The 23,493-nt window shown below is 38.1% G+C and overlaps 2 long non-coding RNA genes across 2 annotated transcripts; one reads left to right on the top strand and one right to left on the bottom strand.

Annotated features, from left to right (window-relative positions):
• The first annotated feature begins 3,188 nt into the window (after nt 1-3,188).
• LOC118405315 lies at nt 3,189-6,468 on the top strand. The gene is made up of 3 exons (XR_004829873.1): nt 3,189-3,401; nt 4,887-5,007; nt 5,259-6,468. It is a non-coding gene; the product is annotated as an uncharacterized LOC118405315 (long non-coding RNA).
• Nucleotides 6,469-12,561: 6,093 nt separating this feature from the next.
• On the bottom strand, nt 12,562-14,571 carry LOC118405326. The gene is made up of 4 exons (XR_004829885.1): nt 14,483-14,571; nt 14,110-14,268; nt 13,624-13,703; nt 12,562-13,338 (listed from the first exon to the last, which is right to left on the bottom strand). It is a non-coding gene; the product is annotated as an uncharacterized LOC118405326 (long non-coding RNA).
• Nucleotides 14,572-23,493: the final 8,922 nt, after the last annotated feature.

Below are 23,493 nucleotides of genomic sequence, written 5' to 3'. Positions count from 1 at the left end.
ATAGATATCATAATCATCATCATTCAAAGCACAAAATGAAGACAGCCTGGAAAATATAGTTATAAAAGTCTCCTACTACATGAACATATGTATTCATAAAGTAGAAAGTACCTGCATAATACATGTGTTATGTGACATATAGCAAGTAAGGTATAGTAAAAGTAGAAATAAAGAGGAGTGCAAGCATGTACAGTACATGTAGAAGGTTTCATTAGGTGGATGACTCTAAAAATTATGCAGACGATGGTTTCAACGACAAAGGTTGAAGATATCAACCAGTAGAAAGTGATTTTCAATTTAATAATGGGGTTCATCTATTATCAGAAATTATCACAACAAGTTTTAAGTATCACATTCACACCCATATTTACTGTTTTACAGTGTCATATAGCAGACACATGTCATGATCAGACTACAAAAGTATAAAACAAAGGATAGGAATGTCACAACTCTGACATAGTTCAGCACCAAGGACAGGACTCGTTATAACTTGAAGGTTTTCAGCGGATTAATACAGAATTATATATTAGCAATATCAAAGTATAGAAAAGAACCATCTCTTCCAGAGGCTTGTCCTGACAAACCTACAAAATCAAACATGGCATCTGGAAGATATTTTGGCATACAGTCTTCAGTGAAGCCTTTACTTCTTTACAGAAAAATTTCCATTCAACAAGAATATGCAAGTCCAAATAAGATAATCATAATACCAAATAATACCTATTTCCCAACAAGAAGTAAGTAATTAATAATCAAAGTACATTTTATGTACTGGTTAAGTCTAATGATGCCCTGGTAGTCAGAAAGCAATAATATTATACCTCCACAGAATAAACAAAGTTTAGTTCCATACAGATGAAAAACATTAGGCAACTATCAAGGCAACTATCAAGCAGCTAGCTAAAAATTAACCCCAAAACACAGAATACAGAAAACACATGTTATGTACATTTAATGCAGAATTATGTGCAAACTTCAATTTGGCACCAAGGGCAAGACTCGGGACATTAAGTGAAATATAGTATGTCAACATTTCCAACATACATTGGAATATATATACAGGGAACTCTTATTAATAAACAGAACTAGATGAGCATGCTAACAACTAACAGAACAATTAAACCTTCAAAGCAAAAAAAAAATGTTTTGGATTGTATCATGTAACCATTACTGGGAAGTCAACCTCCCTTCCCTTCCCTTCCTCAGAGACTACAGACCAGGAAAGTATCATCATATTTTCTATAGGCAAAGCATATCTGTACAAGCAACAGCCTAATAGCAATTGACTCACACTGAAAGGCATATTCTAAGATATAGAGATTGGGAGTTGGTTGATATTATCTACAAATAAGAACAGGAGAGTTAGGAAAAACTAATAAGCAAGACACTTTACATCAATGTTGTTTGAATATGAGATATAGCATTAGCAGGCAGTAGTAATATTTTGTTAAAATACTAATTTAAAGTGGCTCAAACTGACTAACATTCAAATACGCACTATCCAGTTTATACCCCATAAGGCAAGGGTTAGACACTGCATGAAATCTGGGATTTACCAAACTTACCATGGGTGTGTAAATTCGTGGTAAATGTGATACCTGACATTTACCGACAAATACCTCAGATTTACCCGGTAAATATGTGTAAATATCGGATAAATATCAGTATTCATGTATAGCATATAGATAATGAAATGAATCCATCCCAGAGATATAAAGCCCTTAGGTATGTAACCAGGACAACCTGTGTAAGCCCCCTTAGCCCATAGTGTCTGTCTATTATCCCCAGATACTGAGAATCCCGGATAAGGTCCCAGATAAAGTCCCAGATAAGGTCCATGATAAGGTCCAGGATAAGGGACCAGGATAAGGGACCAGGATAAGGGACCAGGATAAGGGACCAGGATAAGGGACCAGGATAAGGTCCAGGATAAGGGACCAGGATAAGGGACCAGGATAAGGGACCAGGATAAGGGACCAGGATAAGGGACCAAGATAAGGGACCAGGATAAGGGACCAGGATAAGGGACCAGGATAAGGGACCAGGATAAGGGACCAGGATAAGGGACCAAGATAAGGGACCAAGATAAGGGACCAGGATAAGGGACCAAGATAAGGGACCAAGATAAGGGGCCAGGATAAGGGACCAGGATAAGGGACCAAGATAAGGGACCAAAATAAGGGACCAAGATAAGGGACCAAGATAAGGGACCAGGATAAGGGACCAGGATAAGGGACCAAGATAAGGGACCAGGATAAGGGACCAAGATAAGAGACCAGGATAAGGGACCAAGATAAGGGACCAAGATAAGGGACCAAGATAAGGGACCAAGATAAGGGACCAGGATAAGGGACCAAGATAAGGGACCAGGATAGGGGACCAAGATAAGGGACCAGGATAAGGGACCAAGATAAGGGACCAGGATAAGGGACCAAGATAAGGGACCAGGATAAGGGACCAAGATAAGGGACCAGGATAAGGGACCAAGATAAGGGACCAGGATAAGGGACCAGGATAAGGGGCCAGGATAAGGGACCAGGATAGGGGACCAAGATAAGGGACCAGGATAAAGGACCAAGATAAGGGACCAGGATAAGGGACCAAGATAAGGGGCCAGGATAAGGGACCAGGATAAGGGACCAGGATAAGGGACCAAGATAAGGGCCCAGGATAAGGGGCCAGGAATATATAAGGGACCAGGATAAGGTCCAGGATAAGGGACCAGGATAAGGGACCAAGATAAGGGACCAGGATAAAGACGCCTTTATTTCGGTGTTATATGAAGTCAGGTTGTCATATCAGTGTTAAAAGTTAATTAGTTATTAAGTCCTTGGTGGCACCTTCATGAACATGAAATAAAGGTCATGGGGTGGTCTCTTCATCACACTGAAGGCAAAAAAATTCTTATAAGGTTTGCACACATACTCGGATAAGATTTATTTTTATATTATATATTTATTTTCGAAATAAAAATCATGTATGTATTCGCAGACAAATTCTATGATATTGGTTACAGCTTTTAGTCAAAGACCAGACACTTACTACTTATAAATCTATACATTATGAAAGATAGCCAAAAGAATCTGATTATGTAGAAAAGTTAGGGACTTGTATTACGCAATAGGTCAAAGCCCTGACCCCCAGGATCACGCATGCGTACTAAGTGCGCGGGCCCGGGTGAAACCGTTAACGGTTCTTGTACGTTTCGGCATGAAAGGCGTCGTATATCGCTTTTCGCGAAACATGGCCCCACCATTGTCTACTTCTCGTCCCGGGAAAGGCTGAGAGTCAAGGGAAACGTGATGTAAGCCCAAAATGCGGGGACATTGGTGAATAGCGTGCAGCAACTGTTTCCTCGGAATTCGCCCCCCTCCCTCTATGTTTAGAAGGGCCTTCGATCGGTGAGTACAATATTACTACAGATGCTGTCGTAAGTGTCGTTATTAATCATTTACAACTTTTATTTACTATTTAGAGTTTTTATTGACGTGACATCGCCAGAATTACGATTACACAAATGATAAAGATATGTCCCAAACGTACTAGCTAGGTATACTACTATAGTTACCTGCCCCCCTCCCCACGAGAAAATCTCTAAGCTAAACCAAAAAAAAAAACATGTTCATGCATGCTTGGCATAAACCAGAAACAAATGCCTGTTGGTAGTTGTCAAACAGGCATCCATGTCATGTTTTAGATGTAGCAAATGCTGAAGAAATAAATTTCACTGTATTAGTAGATATATAAATGATATGTTTATTGCAAGTTCTTGCCCGAGGGCTAATTGCAGGTACAAACAACATGTAAAATAAGGAAAAATACAAAGGTGCTAGGAACTACATTCTATGACTATGCTATGCTAGTGTACATTATACTGGTTTTGTTGGGTTAGACTTCTTCTCTTTAGGCAGTGGAAGACGAATTTACCCACTTCTTTTATAATGTGTGGGTTCTTTGATTCAACTTGTTCCTGTCGTCTGGTTATTTTCCCCAGGAGTGGTGTAATAGCCACATTGTCGCCCTACATAAGGGCGGGGCAAAAGATGACCCCAATAACTATAGAGGGATATCAGTAACCAGCTGTTTGGCCAAGCTATTTACATCTATTCTAAACTCTCGCCTCACCAATTTCCTAGATGAAAATAAACTTATATCTCCCAATCAAGCTGGCTTTAGAAGCAAATTCAGAACGAGCGATAACCTGTTCATTATTGATACACTTTTAAGCAAATATCTTACAGATAATAAACGTCTTTATTCGTGTTTTGTTGACTTTAAAAAAGCCTTCGATTCCGTTTGGAGAGAGGGTCTCCGTTATAAATTGTTAGAGTCAGGAGTGGGCGGTAATTTCTATAAGCTTATTAAATGTATGTACTCAAAACCCCTGACATGCGTCAAAACATCGTCTGGTTTAACGCCATCATTTGCAACCGAGAAGGGTGTCAGGCAAGGCTGTAACCTTAGCCCTACACTCTTTAACCTGTTCATAAACGACCTTGTACATGTACTTGATAATACTGAATGCCCACCACCCTCCCTACATATATATGATATACTAAATTACTGAAGGGGGAGCAAGTATTGACAAGATTAACAAGTATAATTGATTTCTTCAAGCAAAAGTTTCAAAGTGACACTCATATACATGTAATTGATGAGATAGAATCAGCAGTGTTAAGTGACTATGGATAAAAATATTGTTTTATTAAAGGCATAACATCTTCTTTTTTTCGTTTCAGTTACTAGTGTTTAGTAATTCAGTTACAGATGTTTGATCAATATAATATTTCAGGTAGAATTTATTTGAGGATGCCCAGATTTAGTCATGAAGTTTTTAACTGTGACATTATTTATCTTTCTATATAATACACATATGGCCACTCCAGTACACCAACAGTGGAGACTTCCTTCAAAAGTGCAGCACAGCTTGTGAGGAGGATGGCAGGGAACAAAGCAAGGAACTGTCAGATTAGCTCTTCTGCTGAAGTACTGCCAAAGGCTCTTTAGGTAAGACAACAGTCCTGCATATTCATGCTCAGCAGTAGCAGAGTCAGTGTATACTGAGGCAGGCGACCATCCTGAGTCCTCATTTTTTCTCGCTTGTTGTTAGCTGTTGTTTGATAATCTATTGGGACGAGGCACGGCATGATATTTCTTGAGCATATTGTTTCGTTTTTAATTCATGTTTGTCCAAACTTGTAGGGCAGATTTCAAAGTGAATTTATGTTTAATGGTACTTTGGTGGTTTTCTTATACAGGAAAGGGTTTGCTACAAGGACTCCAAACCCACAGCAAGAAGTCCAACATGCAGGCACTGAGGGAGACAAGCTTACACTGAGGCCATGACAGCAGTGGTCTCAGATGACTATATTGGAATGGGGAGTTCTTTTATTACACGCACAAGCAGTTCTATAGCATACAATCTGGTGCACCATACATGTAGGTGTTCAAATAACATTGACTATTATAATTCCACCAGGTGCCATCATACCGCCACCTCAAAAAAACGTTAGTATACGGGTCTTCCCAAAATTGTCTTGAACACCGAATGTTAAATATCTGAAATGTAATACAATTCAGATATTTAGGTGTTGAAGACAATCTTCAGAAGGCCTCTATGACAATGTTTTTTGAGGAAGCGGTATAATGGCACCTGGTGGAATTAAGCAAATGTATGTTACTAGTAAGTTTATGCAGCTACAAGTTGATTTTTGCATTTGACATATATGTTTAGAATGTATAGATTGACATTACTGTACATGTAACATACAGATATCATCTGTTTTTAAATCAAATAATGAAAAAGCATTACTTGAATAAACACGTAGCAGTAAGTAACTGTAAATCCAGAAATGTTCGTGGTTTAACGTGAACTCAAAATTGCTGCGAACAACCGCATACTAGTACCTTTTCGTCTTAAGACCCAGATACATATGTGACTGTTACGCAACCACAAACTCATAGCGATTACCTTCCTACTGTGAACTTAGATGCATTTACAGTACATGGCACTGATCATGTTGACAAAGTGTAAAATGTAGCATGGGCCCCACTAAATGTTGACCTACATATTTCTAAGTTTTGAATGATAAATCATTGATTGGATGATATGTAGTAGTTACATGATGCTGCCTATTGAAGGGTGAAACATTGCAGGCCACACTTAATGTTGACCTACACATTTCCATGTCATTGCAGGTCAGTTTTCCTTGTAATGCTACTGTTTCTTTGCACTTCTCAAGCTTTCATTATACAATCATACTTTCATTGGTGACATGATGTTATCATTGACAACAAAGTCAGGATTTTGCACAGAACATGATACTACTTGTATTTACTGTATATAAAGACTATTCTTGTATGTATAATTTACCAAGACAAATACTTATGTTTAGATTGTGTGGTTTATGTGTGTGTTAATACATGTACAGAGTAGCCTACTAGGTGGTAGCTGATAAAACTATACATTTTATTTGCAGTGTATACTAGTATTCTTCAGAAAATGTAACTAAACTTTATCTAACAAATTTTGCTGTATTTCATCAAAAGCATGTCCTTCTGATTCATAGTTGTGAATAAATGTAGACGTGGGTAATTTTGGATGTCATACAACATGGTTTGTGAACTTCCAGGTAAATGTTACAGATGGGTAAATGCCAATAAGTATGAGATATAACGCGAGTGGTAAATCCCGGTAAATGCAGGTATATATACCCACGGTAAAGGCCGGTAAATGATATTTAACGTGAGTGGTAAATCCCGGTAAATGCATCTATATACCCACGGTAAAGGCGGGTAAATGGCAGTAACTGTGACTTATACCGCAAATGGTAAATCTCGGTAAACACGCCTTTACATGAACCGGGTAAATGTGGTAAATTTAGGCAACCATTACTGGACTTACCATGTAGGGTAAATGCCGGGTAAATCTGCACATTTACCGACGGGTAAATGGCCGGTAAATTACCGGTAAATGTAACCTTTACCAGGCTTTACATCACATTTACCGTTATGGTAAATTCGACTTTTCATGCAGTGAGACGTGTAAACAATATTGACCATTTTTCTTAAAATTTGATTACCACAAAGGAGGAAGAGACATTAGAAGTACTTTCATTCATAACACACAGATCTAGGATTTTGACAAGAGATTGTGGAGTCAACCAGCACAAATCAGTTCAATATGGAGAAGTTCATCTCAAAATTTAGCAACAATTTGCTGCTACTGCTACAATGTTACTAAGTCATGTAGCTGTTACCTTTATAAAACAAATCAGGAAACATCATAATAGCAAAAACGCAAAGCTTCCAGTATATCTTACCAACTTTATTTAGCAATAACAAATGATTTGAGCGTAGTAAGAGCATCTAAAGCAAATTGAATTTCATCTGTTATTATACAAGTTCAACTGGTTTTAGTTGAATCCATCTTCTCAAAGACAAGTTAAAAGAATTTATAGATACAAATGTCTACAGATTAAAAAAAAATAAAAAGAAGGAGTCAGACTGTCAACAAAATGTTGTGGATATTCATAGAACTAGAGATAGATGCAGTCTCAGAGGAACAGAAGTGCTGAGATTCAGAATAACAGTCACTGTGTCATGGGTTGTACGAACACTAAAGTCTGAGTGTTAAACCCTAACACTTAGAAACTACTGGTTCAAGAGATCAGGAAAGTTTAGTAGCGTTAAACCCTAACACTTAGAAACTACTGGTTCAGAAGATCAGGAAAGTTTAGTAGCATTAAACACTAACACTTAGAAACTACTGGTTCAGAAGATCAGGAAAGTTTAGTAGCATTAAACACTAACACTTAGAAACTACTGGTTCAGAAGATCAGGAAAGTTTAGTAGCATTAAACCCTAACACATAGAACCTACTGGTTCAAGAGATCAGAAAAGTTTAGTAGCATTAAACACTAACACTTAGAAACTACTGGTTCAGAAGATCAGGAAAGTTTAGTAGCATTAAACACTAACACTTAGAAACTACTGGTTCAGAAGATCAGGAAAGTTTAGTAGCATTAAACCCTAACACTTAGAACCTACTGGTTCAGAAGATCAGGAAAGTTTAGTAGCATTAAACACTAACACTTAGAAACTACAACTCAGAAGATCAGGAAAGTTTAGTAGCATTAAACACTAACACTTAGAAACTACTGGTTCAGAAGATCAGGAAAGTTTAGTAGCATTAAACACTAACACTTAGAAACTACTGGTTCAGAAGATCAGGAAAGTTTAGTAGCATTAAACACTAACACTTAGAAACTACTGGTTCAGAAGATCAGGAAAGTTTAGTAGCATTAAACACTAACACTTAGAAACTACTGGTTCAGAAGATCAGGAAAGTTTAGTAGCATTAAACACTAACACTTAGAAACTACTGGTTCAGAAGATCAGGAAAGTTTAGTAGCATTAAACAGTAACACTTAGAAACTACTGGTTTATGATATCAGGAAAGTTTAGCAGTGTTAAACAGTAACACTTAGAAACTACTGGTTTTATGATATCAGGAAAGTTTAGCAGTGTTAAACACTAACACTTAGAAACTACTGGTTCAGAAGATCAGGAAAGTTTAGTAGCATTAAACACTAACACTTAGAAACTACTGGTTCAGAAGATCAGGAAAGTTTAGTAGCATTAAACAGTAACACTTAGAAATTACTGGTTCATGATATCAGGAAAGTTTTAGTGTTAAACAGTAACACTTAGAAACTATTGGTTTATGATATCAGGAAAGTTTTAGTGTTAAACAGTAACACTTAGAAACTACTGGTTTATGATATCAGGAAAGTTTAGCAGTGTTAAACAGTAACACTTAGAAACTACTGGTTTTATGATATCAGGAAAGTTTAGCAGTGTTAAACAGTAACACTTAGAAACTACTGGTTTATGATATCAGGAAAGTTTAGCAGTGTTAAACAGTAACACTTAGAAACTACTGGTTTATGATATCAGGAAAGTTTAGCAGTGTTAAACAGTAACACTTAGAAACTACTGGTTTATGATATCAGGAAAGTTTAGCAGTGTTAAACAGTAACACTTAGATACTACTGGTTCTGGAGATCAGGAAAGCTTAGTAGACGCTACAAATGGAAGTGAACAAATGTCAAATGTAGCTTTTGGGCTATCATCCCAAACAAAATCATGAACTTGAGTTTTATTTCATCGAAAGTAGAACTAAGAAGAAAGGAAATGCAACATTTTTTCCATTTCCTGGAAGATCTGACTCTGATTTATCTGGTAAGGAGCTTCCTTATTAGAAGCATGCAGACAGTTTGAAACTTTAAAGGTGGGACAGAAATTCCCATATGTTTGCCCCCTTTTCCCCCAAAGTAGTCAGCATTGAATGTCCATATGTGTTTGTTGTAAGGATCAATGGATTACATCATTACAAGATCTAATGAAAAAATAACACAGTTTGTCATCAATTAGTACGTAATATTGTCACAGTCTGGACAAAAAAGAACAGTCAAAATTATTTTCTACCGTGATGCAAACTACATCATGATGCAAATTAAATTGTCTGCCAAAAATATTTTGTTTCAGTGAGAATAGAGAGTAAGTGAAAGAGAAGCAGTCATCAGAAATGTCAACGCTTTCAGGAATCCAAGAACACGTTTAAGATGTTGTAACTTAAACTACATCATGATGCATTACATTTTGTAGACTGTCTGACAAAGATGTTTTGTATCAGTGAGAATAGAAATTAGCAGTAAGTTGTAGGTGAAAGGGGGAAAAGTTATCAAACAAGATATCAGGGCTTTTACACAGCGAAATAAGAAGACAAAGTTACAGAAAAGTATCAATTCACTTCCTGGGTTTGCTTCATTTAGTAATTTGGAAAAAGCCATATAGAACCATTATGCGAGGCAGCTATCAGTATGCAATGCCTGACAAAGAGGAGAAATACAAATGTATCATCAATTGACTTAACTACCATATTAACCAATCTCTATAGAAGAGAAATTGAAGCAAGCTGCTCTTATACTATGTTTCAAAAAGTGGAAAATGATATAGTAAGATTTAAACCTTTCAAAAACGAAAACATCTGTTTACATTTTTGATCACCACATGTTAAACTTAAGTTTCAGTACTAAGGACAGGATAGATCAACATTTTCACACTCGAAATGAAGCTACCAATCTTCCCACTTTTTGCATAATGAGGTATTCAGTTTTAGACAGAACTAGATGACAAGGATGAATATATCAAATACACAATCACCTTCATAGCAAGAAAAATAAAGTTCATGAATTGAGAAAAAAGGGAGCAAGTACAAAACAATATTTTAGTAAAGATAGGAGCAATCCTATTACTTCATCAAGACAAAAGTGGGTATGTCCTTTTGATGCAAAGATTACAACAACTGTCTCTGAATACTACAGGATGCAGTTATCAACAATATCAACTTTTTTTAAACATTGTCCTAAGGCTTGTGTAAATTGTCTGAGTGCCTTGTAGATTTATACTGATTTTAACTTCAATAGCGCAGTTTTTTTACTTCCGATATCGCTGATTTTACTAATATATGTGTGGAGATACGCTTGACTCCTGTCTGTAAGTAATTATCAATTCTGAGACAGCTATACAGCTGCAAGGTTTTACAAATAAAATCATTCATTCATTCATTCATCCATTCTTTCATTCATTCATTCATTCATTCATTCATTCATTCATTTATCAAACATAACATGATAGTCACTGACTCTGATGATGGCGTTCCAGCAGCCTCCAGACTGCAGGGTGGATAAATGAACAGGTTCAATATGATAGTACAATTATTTTTAGTGTAGTTGACAGGACACTTTAAAAATAAATGTCTAAGAATCGCCATTGAGGGAGCACATCATATTCTGTGCAGTCTGAGATATAAACTTTGAGTTCAAGGAAATTTGAGAAATGTGAAATAGTGTCTTGCAGACACAAGTTGTATAAATAAGAGTGTCCTTCTTTTGGAAAAGGCAAAGAACAATCAGTGTCTGGAGAAAGAGGACAAGAATTATGATTATTGTTAATTCTATACATGTAATGCTACTCGGTCTTTAAGATGAAAATGATAGATATAAAGGTCAAAGTATTGGCTACAGTGCTGGAAGAGTCACCCTTTGCCAGAGTTGTCTAAAACTCAAAACAGTGCATGTTTGAACTGATTCTGGGAAAAAAAAACTTACTTAATATCTGTTCTGATACATGTACGTCATGTAATGCTAAATTGTTTTTTTTCAATTAAGAATTTAGGATAAGGAAAAGGCAGCATTAAGGAAAGACATAATAGCAGACAAGCGATTAGCTGTCATATGTCATATGCCAAAGTGTTCTTGTAAGTTAAAGGACTAGTTCCCGTGATACAGCATGCAATCATGCATGACAGTTTAAACAGTGAATTACAGGAATGCCAAATCACAAATTTAGTAACATAATGTTACTAAAAGAGGAGCAAACAGAATTGATGGGTCATCAACTTCTGAATGTCACAAATCATGAATCAATGGATGGTAAAAAAGACTGGAGAAAAGTAGTCTAACTTGAAGTCATTAGGAGTAAGATCATTGCATTAAGAGATAAGAGATGTTCAACCTTTAAGAAATTTGCAAACACAAGTTCATATTCAATAGTGCCCTTCTATAGGAAAAGGCAAAGAACAGTGTCTTGAGATTTACAAAGAGGACAAATACTATCTAAATGATGATTATCATTATGTAGTCTTTACTTAGAGATGAAAATATAGATGGTGTCAAAGCATTGAGTTGAAATGCTGGAAGAGTTAGTCAGTTTGTAGTGAGGAGGAAAGTCAAGAGGTAGTACAATATATCTGTGTGCTGCTGTCAGAGAAATAAACTTTGAATTATATTTAGAATTAAAAGAATCTGGGAAATGTGTCACAGACACAAGGTCTATATAATAAGAGACTCAGTGTACTTTTAGGAAAAGGTAGTGTGTCTGGAGTAAAGTACAATGTCTGGCGAGAAAGAGGACAAGAATTATGATCATTGTTAGTATTATACAATGTCATGTAAGTCACTATACAGTCTATGAGGTGAAAAAAATAGATACCAACATTAAAGTGTTGGGCTGCAGTGTTGGAAGAGTAGTCAGTCGTAAGAATTGTTATTTGAGGAAATAAAGATAATGGAGAACATAGCACAGCATTTCTGTGTGCAGAGAAATAAACCTTGAGTTAAAAGAAATTTGGGGAATGTTTCAAAGTGACTTTGGCACATGCACATCCCAAGAAATTTTATCTGATGAGTGTCCTATTCTAAATTTTCCTGTAACATACTAAATTTGAAAAAAAAAAACTTGTTGGACATTCGTAACAAGAATACTTTTTTTGACATGGTGCCATATGCAGAACCTTATCTACTTGACAACACCACTCACTCACTCACTCACTCACTCACTCACTCACTCACTCACTCACACTCACTTTGCTGGCCTCTGTGAGGTTCCTCTCTAAACAAGGAGTGACTTATACTACTGTTCTAAACAGATTCAGAGGCTTTTGATTGATATAAGAGCTTAGTTTTATAGTTAAATCAAGGAGGTTCTATTGAAATGAAATTATGATTCTAATCTATAAGTTAATTCATGTACTAACCTCACTTTTACAGGAGGTAGTTTTCAGAAATTGGATCGTATCAAACAGCAGTCTAGTGGACACACTGAAATGATCATAATTGTTGGAAATGTACATTTAGGTCTCACGGTAAAGGAGCTCAGCTTGGGACTCTCTGGAAATTGTGTGTGCTGTGTGATCTAAAGATATAGGCAAACACAGTCTACCTGTGCACTCTGAAATGATCAATTCTACAACAATGGAGAGAGATATTTCAAGGAATAATGATCAAGCAGCATTGTAGAAAAATAAAATAAAATCATATTACATAATTCATATTTATGTTTGATAATATATTTAGCTCAAACTTGAAATCTTGAGTTTTGTTGAAAAAATAGAACAAAACACTGTCCAGCAGTTGAAAAGTATTTGAGAGTTGTGTTATGAAAATTAATCAAAAACCTTCAATTTGAAGGTTTTTTTCGGAGAAATTTAGAGTCTCCACTTTTCAAGCCGGAATCCAAAAGTGTCCATCATTTTATACCATCTGAGCACAAGGACTGGATATGTAGGAACCAGTACAGAAGGACGTACTAGTGATACTTGTAATGACTCTGTGCTACAGTATTAGTGCTATGTTGGAGTCCCATGGCATACTAGTGATACCTGTGATGTCCCAGACAGCTCAATGGATGGTGCTGCCCAAAATTCCACATGGTTGTTGAATAGTCTTGCAGAATGGCATCTTCAGTGGGCCGGTGGACAGTCCAAATATCCTCCTGTGGGGAACACCAGGTGTGAATGCTGTTGTCCCTACTCCACACCTTAACCAGTAGCTGTATATAGGCAATTCAAAAAGTCAAATAAAAATTGGTTTATGGCAAGCAATCTGACATCAAAACCACATGTGTTTGAGCAAACATTGATAACAAGCATAATGCATGATGTATATTTGGCTATATTTTCTCCTTGTTCAACAAAGATATATGCATTTCTTGCCAATCCTACAATGCGAATGCAGCCCTTAGCTAGTTATTTTCAGTCTGAAAGAAATCTGATCATACCATTGACTTGCACATGGTGCATTTGGGGACCAGTCTCAGGAACGATCCTCTCTGTTCACAGTCACCAGACTCTATGGTTCCTGTTGTGAGGCAAATGGACAGTTAGGGAGTTTGGGGACCAATTGGTTGAGTTTTACATTCAAAAATATGATCATGAATGACAGCAGACAGTTGGACAGTCACGTGTGGTTATTAACCAAGTGGACACAAGGAAAATGGAGAAGACAAAGATGATAACAAGCCATGACTTCTCAGGTACAGATACAACCTTGTCAACCAGCTTAGTTCTAGATAGAAAAGCACTCAGAAACAGGATCCTGTCAAAGGCATCAAGGGAGTGATTTGTCTTTCAAGGGTGAACATTATGCAGGGAGGATTATGAGTGATAGACTAAGTGTCTTTTTTTTAAAAAGTGGCCTTCAAAAGGTTGTTGCTATTTTGGGCCAGACCACGAACAGACTATTAGTAATTAGTGCCTGTACATACCTGTTATACTCAATGGGTGAAGATTCAAAGTGGAGAGAATGCCTCTGTGCACATTTCAGTATTACTCCTCTCTGTATATCCACTTCAGTTCTGCTGACATTTCATGTTGTCATATTTCAAACAGTCTGAGAACATCTTCACTAAGGGACCATGAACATTCTGGAGAATGAAGTAAACAGATACATTGTGAGATAAAGGAATAAGGAATTTCAAATTTAAGTTGTATTATAGGTATCTTAGAAGGAATATGAGCTTATGCTCATAGTACAACCTCTCCCAATACACATGCAAATTTACCTTACAACTTAAGTTAGTACTGTAAGAAATATATCACAAAATTACAATAAAGAAAATATTTTCAAGACGAACACACCTGTAAGATTCTGAAGTTTCCATTGTATGATACTGAAGGGTACCCAAGGAGCATCTTCTTAGCTGTCTGACCAAGACACCTGGAAGTTTCATCAATGTGCCTACATGTGCAGCAACACAGAGAAACAAAACATCACATGTAAATATGAGTCAGCTTAACTGTTCATGTACCAGTGAATAACTAATGCTAACGTTAGTTCACCTTTAGCCGCGGGGTAATCTTTATCCGCTGTTTTGAAAAACAACGAATATAGATTGCCCCACAGATAAAGGTGAACTAGCATTAGAGAAAGTAAATAATATTAGAAAAGGTTGGCATTGACTTTTTGGGCTGTCTGACATGTTCAAAACTTACTGGCCACACTTACCTTTTCGGGATCTTTTAAACTTTAAACGGTCGAAGGAAACTCAAGAGTAGTTAACGTTACACAAAGGAACAGAAGTGCAGTCTCAAGTCGACGAAAAGAAAATGACAGCAAAATTTGCTGCTTAGAAACATCCAAAGCAGATGTCCTGTAGAAAAAAAACCTAAACAAATTCGACCTAGCGTCAAAATCACGTTCAAAAATCAAGACGGGACATAGAATAAATAACGAACCGATCTTAGAACATTCGAACATAAAATAAACATGACTTCACGCCAAAAGAATCTTGACGTTCTCCGCAAAACATGTTCTGACGGTTAACGTGTATCGAACGACAAGATAACTTGAGTACCCCCTTTCTCCATATGGGAGCGTCAACAAATAACTCAGTAACGTTTCATATCGTAAGTTTGTCTACCTCTAACTTCGTTCTACAACGCTTAATAAGTTTCCTGTTAAAGTAAATATTGGTCAGATAAAATACTACACTTACTCGTTACAGAGGCTGTGTCAGTGCGAGTCCTAGCTTTGTAAGGAACATTCTTGAAGAGGGCAGCAGAACACTGGCATAGTTGGGTCTTCACGTGAAAAAATAGGTTTTCTGAGTATAAATCAATTAAAATGATGACGATTAAATCACTAGAAAAAATTCAAGATCCAAAATCTGAAGATTTAGTAAGATGAACGACTGATGTGAACTAGTAACGTCAAATGTGGCTAGGTAGATTTTACGTGAAGGGCATTCAGCACCAAGGACAAGAATTTGGTTACAAAAAGTAGCTCCAGACAGTAAAAGGAAAATTATAATTGTTTCGTTTCAAGTTTAGGCTCCCATTTTTGGCTCATCATTATAGGCTGACTGTGTATTATATACTTTTCCCAAAAAAGCACTTATTAACTCCCTTTTTTGGCAAGAAGATGGTCAGATGGTGCGTAACTTCCTGGTATTAGTCCGCGCTCGGTAATGCGGTCTTTTGGCCTGATAACCCAGATAGTGTGTTCTATGTGCGTTTTAGTAGGTTTGCAATTTATTCTAAAGATTGACACATTGTTACATCATAGAGCCATGCTAAGCCACGCCCACCTCCAACAAATGTTATAAAATTAATGCAAAATAAAAACAAATGCAAAATGAAGCAAATATTTGACGGACATGTAGCAACTTACTCTCTCATTGGTTGAACTACTAATTACCATGATATTATTGGTTGAATAGTTGATTGTGATGGACAGCCAGGATCAGTCTATTACCACCTGTTTGTTGTCAGATGTACTCAGCAAGATTAGTACACCTAAGTAGATAACTTTTTCTCAGTTTGTGACGAGAAACCATAAGAAGGCAAGCCATACATAACCATTGAGGAAAGCATTAAGAAAGCATGTTCAAAGTATAATTTTTAACCAAATAGGGTTCTTACCATCCACTCCCTGTCCTTGGTGCTGAACACATTTCACACAGTCCAATAGATCGCGCTTTACGATATATTAATGTTTCTTTGTTTGTCTACTTGTGTCTTTCTTTTGTTTTTAACATGTACATGTATAGATATGTGTCTATATTTCTGAAGGCCAAGTTTCCTACTTGAGTAATCTGGGCACATATTCACGCCATGTGTCAGTGGGGGCTCCTAGCGGCCATTGTAAGTTTTGCAGCTGTTAGATGTCATTCGCCCCTGCAGTTCTTTCCGTATCTGATAGGAGTCGCTTTTGATCCATGAAAATGACAGACATAATGGACAACTGCAGTAGCAAGATGGCAAAATGAAAGAAGCTAAAAGCGAAATTTTAAAACCCCTACCTCTTTGGAAGAGAGGAGTCAAGAAAAACGTTATTGTGGAATTCTTGAAGTGATTTCTTTGAGTTGATCAAAGTGACAAATAGGGTAGGATAGACTGTTTTCTTAATATAATAGTGTTTCCGGCACCAAGGGCAGGGCCAAGTTGACTTTGAGGGCGCCTCTCTTCCAAACTTTCGTCCCTCTACCAACGATCTAACAACGTGAATTCAATCAAATAACATGATATGACGAAGACAAATATATCAAAGGGATGGATTTCTTATTTCCAACAAAAACATTTTACGTGATGTCTGTTCTGATTGTCATATCACATCTCTTTGCAATACCTTACACTAGAAATAACACACTGAAAATAACATTTGGTTCTGTCAGCAACATTTGACTATTCAATTCTATACAAGTCTCTTAAAGACAGCAAAGTCACAGATAAAGTATCAGATTCTTTATTCCACTGAATTCAAGATGTTATGTAATTCACAGTTGAGCAGCGAACTCTTCACAGTTAACCCTCAAACACCCGAGTGGGGTCCATTTGGACCCCAAGCGTAAATTTTGAAGTGCCTTTTAAACATTTTTGATTTGAAAAAAAATTCTTCCGTGACATTGTCAGTCAATATCTGCTATACATTCTCCCAAGGTTTTACGAAGATTGATTCCTCTTACATTGACGAAGCAAAGTATGTACAATGACCAACGATAAAAATTGGAACTGAGATTTTTTTATTATTATAATTATTATTCTTTGTTCTTTAGCCAGGGTAGCCCAAACTCAGTGTATCACACTGCTTTACAGTGGGGCCCTTGATAACACATAACGTTATACATGACACATCAGCACAATACATAACATACAAATAATATATACAAAGACCGTTTTCCATAATCATACTTCTGTCCGGTCGTGAGGTCAGAGGTCAGCTCTCAGTTTCATCATATGCTTGAATGTTGCAATGTTGGGAGCCGTTTTTAAGGTCATTGGAAGGTGATTCCACTGCCAAACGCCCCTTTAGCTAAACTTACGTCTTCCACATTCCAAGTGAACTTGTGGCAGCTGTACTGATTGGCTTTAACTATGGCGAGTAGGGTAACTGTGAGTCTCTGATACCATATGGAATACATTGAGATAATCTGGTAGTAGGTGGTTAACAGACTTGTAAACTGTATGCAACAGGTGTTCAGTTCTTCTAGTTTCCAGAGGTTTCCAGTGTAGACTTTATGAACATTTTGGGGTCCCACACTAATGGACCGACTCATGGTCATGGTCATTTTAGTCGCAAAAAGGTCGGGTGCTTGAGGGGGTTAAACACTATCTTAAGCAACGTCGATTAAGATTGGACATCAAGCCAATAAGATACGCACCAAATAAGTCACTCGTTACAATCAAAATCTATCCAGTTGCTTAAGTAGCTACCTTTGGGCGTATAACAATACGCAAGTTTATGGAAGGAAACAAATAATGCATCACATGGAAGTACAGTCAAACCTGTCCAAGACGACCACCCGTGGGGCCTGGGCAAAAGCGGTCGATTTAGTCAGGTGGTCGGTTAGAAAAGTATCGACTCACAACATGCCCGATGCATAGTTTAAATGGTTTCCGTTGTGTTAAATGACAAATAGCAAGCACACGTACATGCATCCGCGGCCATCTTTATTTTAGGATGTCACAAAAATGATCAATGGCTTCAACAGCAGATGCCTACATGTGATCACAAGCAAACACTTCCGGGACACAGCTACAAACCCAGACTGCAACCTCTTGACAGCCATCCGCCGGAGAAGACTCCGGTACCTGGGCCACATTCTCCGCATGGACCCGTCCAGACTGCTCAGGCAAACCCTGAAGGTCTATGTGAGCGGAGGCGAAAACCCGCCTGAAGGTTCCTTGCTGATGGATTGCGAACACTCGTCCTTCGAACAGTTAGCTAGACAAGCTACTAACAGACGGCTGTGGACTGCTAGTATTAATAAGTTAAAGTGATTCTATATTATAGTTTGTAGACATGTAGCATAAGGCCAAGGGTCTGTAAAATGTAAAAACATACATACATACATTTTTAACATAACATTGTAATGGTAGTCAAAATCCGACGCAAACTGGCCGAATTCGGCACAAAATCACGCTAGTTATCATTGAAAGTCGATGACACCTCAAGATTTGAAAACGACACGGTCGTTATGGGCAGTGGTTTGGTCCCGGTTGCGGTCACTTTGGCCAGGTGGTCGTTGTAATGCTTACGTCAATGGGGAAAATTTTCGAGACCGAGAAAAAGTGGTCGCAATGGCCAGGTGGTCGCTAAGAAGAGGTGGTCGCCTGGGCAGGTTGGACTGTTAGTAGTGATTTAGTCCGTTATGATAACATACTATTCAAGGAGTTCCTAGAAGGAACCACGATACAGTAACATTACATCTAACTCTGGTCTCTTATACAACATATAGAAATTGCATTTCATTGTAAACAGTTTCTTTACATTACGTTTGAAAGATAGTTACTTTGGCACAATCTATAATGGTTGTACATAATGGCGTCTGGCCTATATCAGTTGAGTTGAGTTTATTTAGATCCAAGATTAGCCTCATAAGAGGCTATTCTTCCTGTGGTTGACACATTCATATTTACACATTACATTCATATTTTACATTAAATTAAAAAATATATAGACATACAAAGTGACAATAAATAGCAAAAGTAACATAATTCCTCATAATCAATAATTACTGTCCGATACTTTACTAATTGTTGCCGGTGCTGTTCCACAGCCGTGACATCCTGTATAGACAGCGCCTTTTCTGAGAGTTGGATTTTGGTTTCGGCAGTCTGATCGTGTTCATTCTGGTTGAGCGTGTTTAGTAGTTGTGAATCTCAGACTGAAAGGTGACTTTGTCGCATACAGCTTTTGGTTGTTTGGTAAGCATTTTTCTTTCGAAAGTGGCAAGGCTTTTCTGTTTAATTCTTACATATTACGGATTCAGGTGTACACTGTGGATAACTTATGGTCACAAGAAGGCTTATATTAAGGCCACAGAAAGTAAATTTTATGGATGGCATCCCCTGCAGACGGCAAAAATAGTGAGATAGGGCGAAAAAAAACAAGATGGGTAAAAAAAAGATGGCTAAATTTTCCAAATATGCGCACTAAACGTAAAAAAAAAAGAATTGAAGCGACAAAAATGGTATCACAGCCTACAAGGTATTCTGTCTGACCTGGTGTAAAAATGCTTCCCACTTTTTAAATGTCCACAAAAACGTCAACTTACGCCTAAATGATGCAACCAATAATGTTAATCATTTTGAAGAAAAAGCGTTAAGTTTACTGTTGTAACAAACGTTGTCGCTTTAATTCTTGTTAGTTTCTGGTGTCTATTTTCAAAGTTTAGCCATCTTGTTTTTAGCCATCTTAACGAATTAGTTAAGTTGTTGCCGAGATGTGCATTGATGTCACGTCTTTTGCTCTCTTATTTGCGATAAACTTGCTCTGGTTGGCATTATAAACATAAAACACAACATGTATTACCCTCGGGCCCGGCCTTCCCGCGGGTCGGATCGCCTCCGGTAATACGGAATAGCTCTATATGGTTACCCATGGGAAATGTTAAACACACAACAGATTTTCCCCATCATTGTAAATTTCAGACATGGAAAGGATTGGCACAAGAACAGCTTGCATCGATGCAGTTTGATGCGGGAAAGCAGAAGGCAGACTGGGGGAAGATCGAGACCCAGGCGGAGAAAATCGTGCACTACATCAACAACTCACAGATGGAGGAAATTGCTGAAAGCCTTCACCCCAGCCACCATGGCCCAGTCCGGGAGCTGCTGCATGGAGTCCAGGCTCCTTAACGCAGCGATGTTTTTTTCTTTCGGTGGTATGTAGTAGTAGCCTACTAAAAGTACTACACATCTCTGCCGCGCTTATTCAAACTGCCCGCATCTAGCGCCGACAATAAGATCCAGTTTGTGCTTTGCACTGTGTAAGAATGCATTCTTGTACACATTTGAGGAGCATTTTGCTTCTTAAGGGGCCGTTCACGACGAAGTAGCTAAGAGTTTGGTGTCGGACGCGTTTGATTCTGAAAGTGTGAGATCTGGTCTGCCGCTCCATGTCAAAATCTGGCACATTCTTCATTTTACTTACAAGCGACGAACTTAAAACGCGCCCCCCTGCTGTTTTCCTTGAGCAACCGCTGACGTCACTCCGTGACGTCAGCGATGCCAACTTTTTAAGACGGTTTTCTGCCGATGTGCAGCAACGAAACGACGGAGAGTGCACATACCTTCCCGGAAAAGTTCATGGGCAGACTTTGCAACCCATTTTATCCGTTTTCTGAAAAGCGATGTCAGAAAAAAGCAAGTTTTTGAATGTTTCTCCATTATGACGTAGTTCCAATATGCATCTAGGCCTGACAGCCTCAAAACACAGTGTTTTTGACTTGACTTTAAACCGCTCCTGTGGGAAAAGTAACCATCGCAGACAAACCAAATTTGGAAATATGGTAGATATGAACTTTTTAAGTAATAAAAATGTATAATGAGAAAAAAAATTCCTCTTAAGGTTCCGGTTCGGAATTTCAAGTGTCCAGATATCTAAATAGTCCCTAAGAATAAGACGCAAATCAGAGGTTGTCTCCATAGCTTTAGCCCTAGATTTTTCGGCTATCGCTTTAAAAGTCTATAATCTTTTATACTTCTCCAAATGCTTGTTGTTCGTAGCGTTTTATGGTGTCGGAGATTTGATCGTGCGGCGAACACTTCCTGGTATTAGCGCGCGCGATAGCGGTAAAGCGTTTCGTCGCCTGATTACCCAGATAATGCGTTCTATGTGTGTTTTGGGTGTTTTAGCGCAATCGGAGCTTGCGGAAAACGTATCGGATAACTTTTTTTCCATTTTACTCAGTATACAGAAGAAGTCTTGAGTGTGGCGACCTTCATTGCCATATGAGTCATTATCCCAGGAAAATTCATTTTTTCCGTGTAGCGGCCTGTAAAAAATGGCCCCAAATTAGCAATTTTTTTTATGAAAAGCATATATTTTTGATGGTTTTAACCAAAAATAACATTTCTACAGAAAATGTCAAATGAGTCTGTCGGTCAGCGACAACACACCCTTTTCCATCGGAAACATTGAATTATCCGAAAAACGGTGTTTTGAGAAGCGTTAGTGCTTTTCTCAGAGACAGTCAAATCGGCCCCAAATCCTAAAAAAAAACTCCGAACCGGAACCTTATAATGATAACTTTATTGCACAACAATTGTGCAATTTACAAAGTATGGCTTATATGTGACAGGGACAGTTTTCAGGTGAAAAATACGCGCAACTCCTCTGTCGACCTTAAATATGGCTGATCTTCCATAGATACGCCCGAATTAAGATCGTGAGTAATGTGACAGAGGTATAAGGAACACACAGGACTCGACAGCAGACAATTGATTTGTATACCATATAAATATCTCCTGAAAAGACAAAACTTTAACGTGAATGACAGATTGAATTTCATTTCATTGGTACTTTGAAAATCGCTTCAGATGTAATTCCTGATCATTGATATGGCTTAGATAATCACGTGTATGCAGACAGAACTATCCTTGTCACTGTTGTTGTTATCGTGCAGCAGCTGTTAAAAAGCAATTAAGTAATTCATGGTTCTTCCAAGAAATCCAGTCTCCTGAATAAAACGGAACAAATCCGCTGGAGCCTAGATCTGCGTTGGCAGGATCCTGACAAGCCTAGCGGATTTTGGGAGAAGCGCAGGCCTGTTCTGATGCGCTCCGCCAAGGATCCAAACTAGGTACCACGTAGCGATGCTGACCGCGGGGGAGTTCTCGAGACGAGCACTGGGCTGTCATTGAGTGTTTTTTGACGCCTCTGGGGCGGAGGCATTCTTTACAGTATTACAGTTGCTGTCTGTTTGACCTCATAGACATCTAGTAAGATTGCTGAAGTCATATCTAATCTAATTTTACTGTCTTTTTGTCTGACAGGGTGATGAAGTGGACGAGTTTGACACGACTGTGCACGGGCCGTGGCTGACCCGCTGGCTGATCGGGCGCCACAATCGCCACACGAGAGTGCCGATTCTTCAGAAGGGCGACATCTAGGAGGGCAGAGGTCAGTGAACGCCTACGCTTTGGGTCCAATTTTTAGCCATTTTAAGACTTGTAGAAGCCCCTTTCTTTCTACATTGGTGGCATGCAGGATGTAGACGCAGATTTGGTAAAACAAAACAACATTTTAGTCCTTCTAATTTAAAGTGGTCATTCTATGCTGACGTCATCAGAAAGGAATATGGCGACATTGTTTGAAACAGTGAAATATTTCCCACCATTGTTGACATTGGACTTTGTGACGCTTGCGACAGCATTATAATGTAGGATAAGCTGTTGTGACCTAGAATGTTTAGGAATGAGATGATGACACCAGAACTTGCGCATGACTTGTTTTGTTTGCACTGCTGATATGCGGCAAAGATGATGATGCCTTGTTTTACATTCATATATCTCCAATACAGATTTCCATTGGTGTCATGTGCCCTCTGGGGGTCGTGACCACGTGCAAGCAACATTGTCAAACAAGTAGGAGAAGGAAGAATCTAGGGCGTCAAATGGAGAATAGAGAAACAAACGTGGTACTTTACAGTAAAACACAACCACGTTATATCAAGGGAGCTATCAACCTGATTGTCATGAATGTGAATACATCCAGATATATTGTCATTCATCTAGTAGGTACATGGTCGGGCGGTTGTACGGCAAGATACAATTCAACATTCAAACGTGGAACAAACCTGTTTCGAAAGGACGTAATGGAAAGTATATATGAGAAACTGTATAACTTTGTGAAAACGTTCGATGTG

The sequence above is a fragment of the Branchiostoma floridae genome, chromosome 18 (assembly GCF_000003815.2).
Source record: "Branchiostoma floridae strain S238N-H82 chromosome 18, Bfl_VNyyK, whole genome shotgun sequence".
Lineage (NCBI taxonomy): Eukaryota > Metazoa > Chordata > Leptocardii > Amphioxiformes > Branchiostomatidae > Branchiostoma > Branchiostoma floridae.
This window is presented reverse-complemented; position numbering and strand designations above follow the sequence as displayed.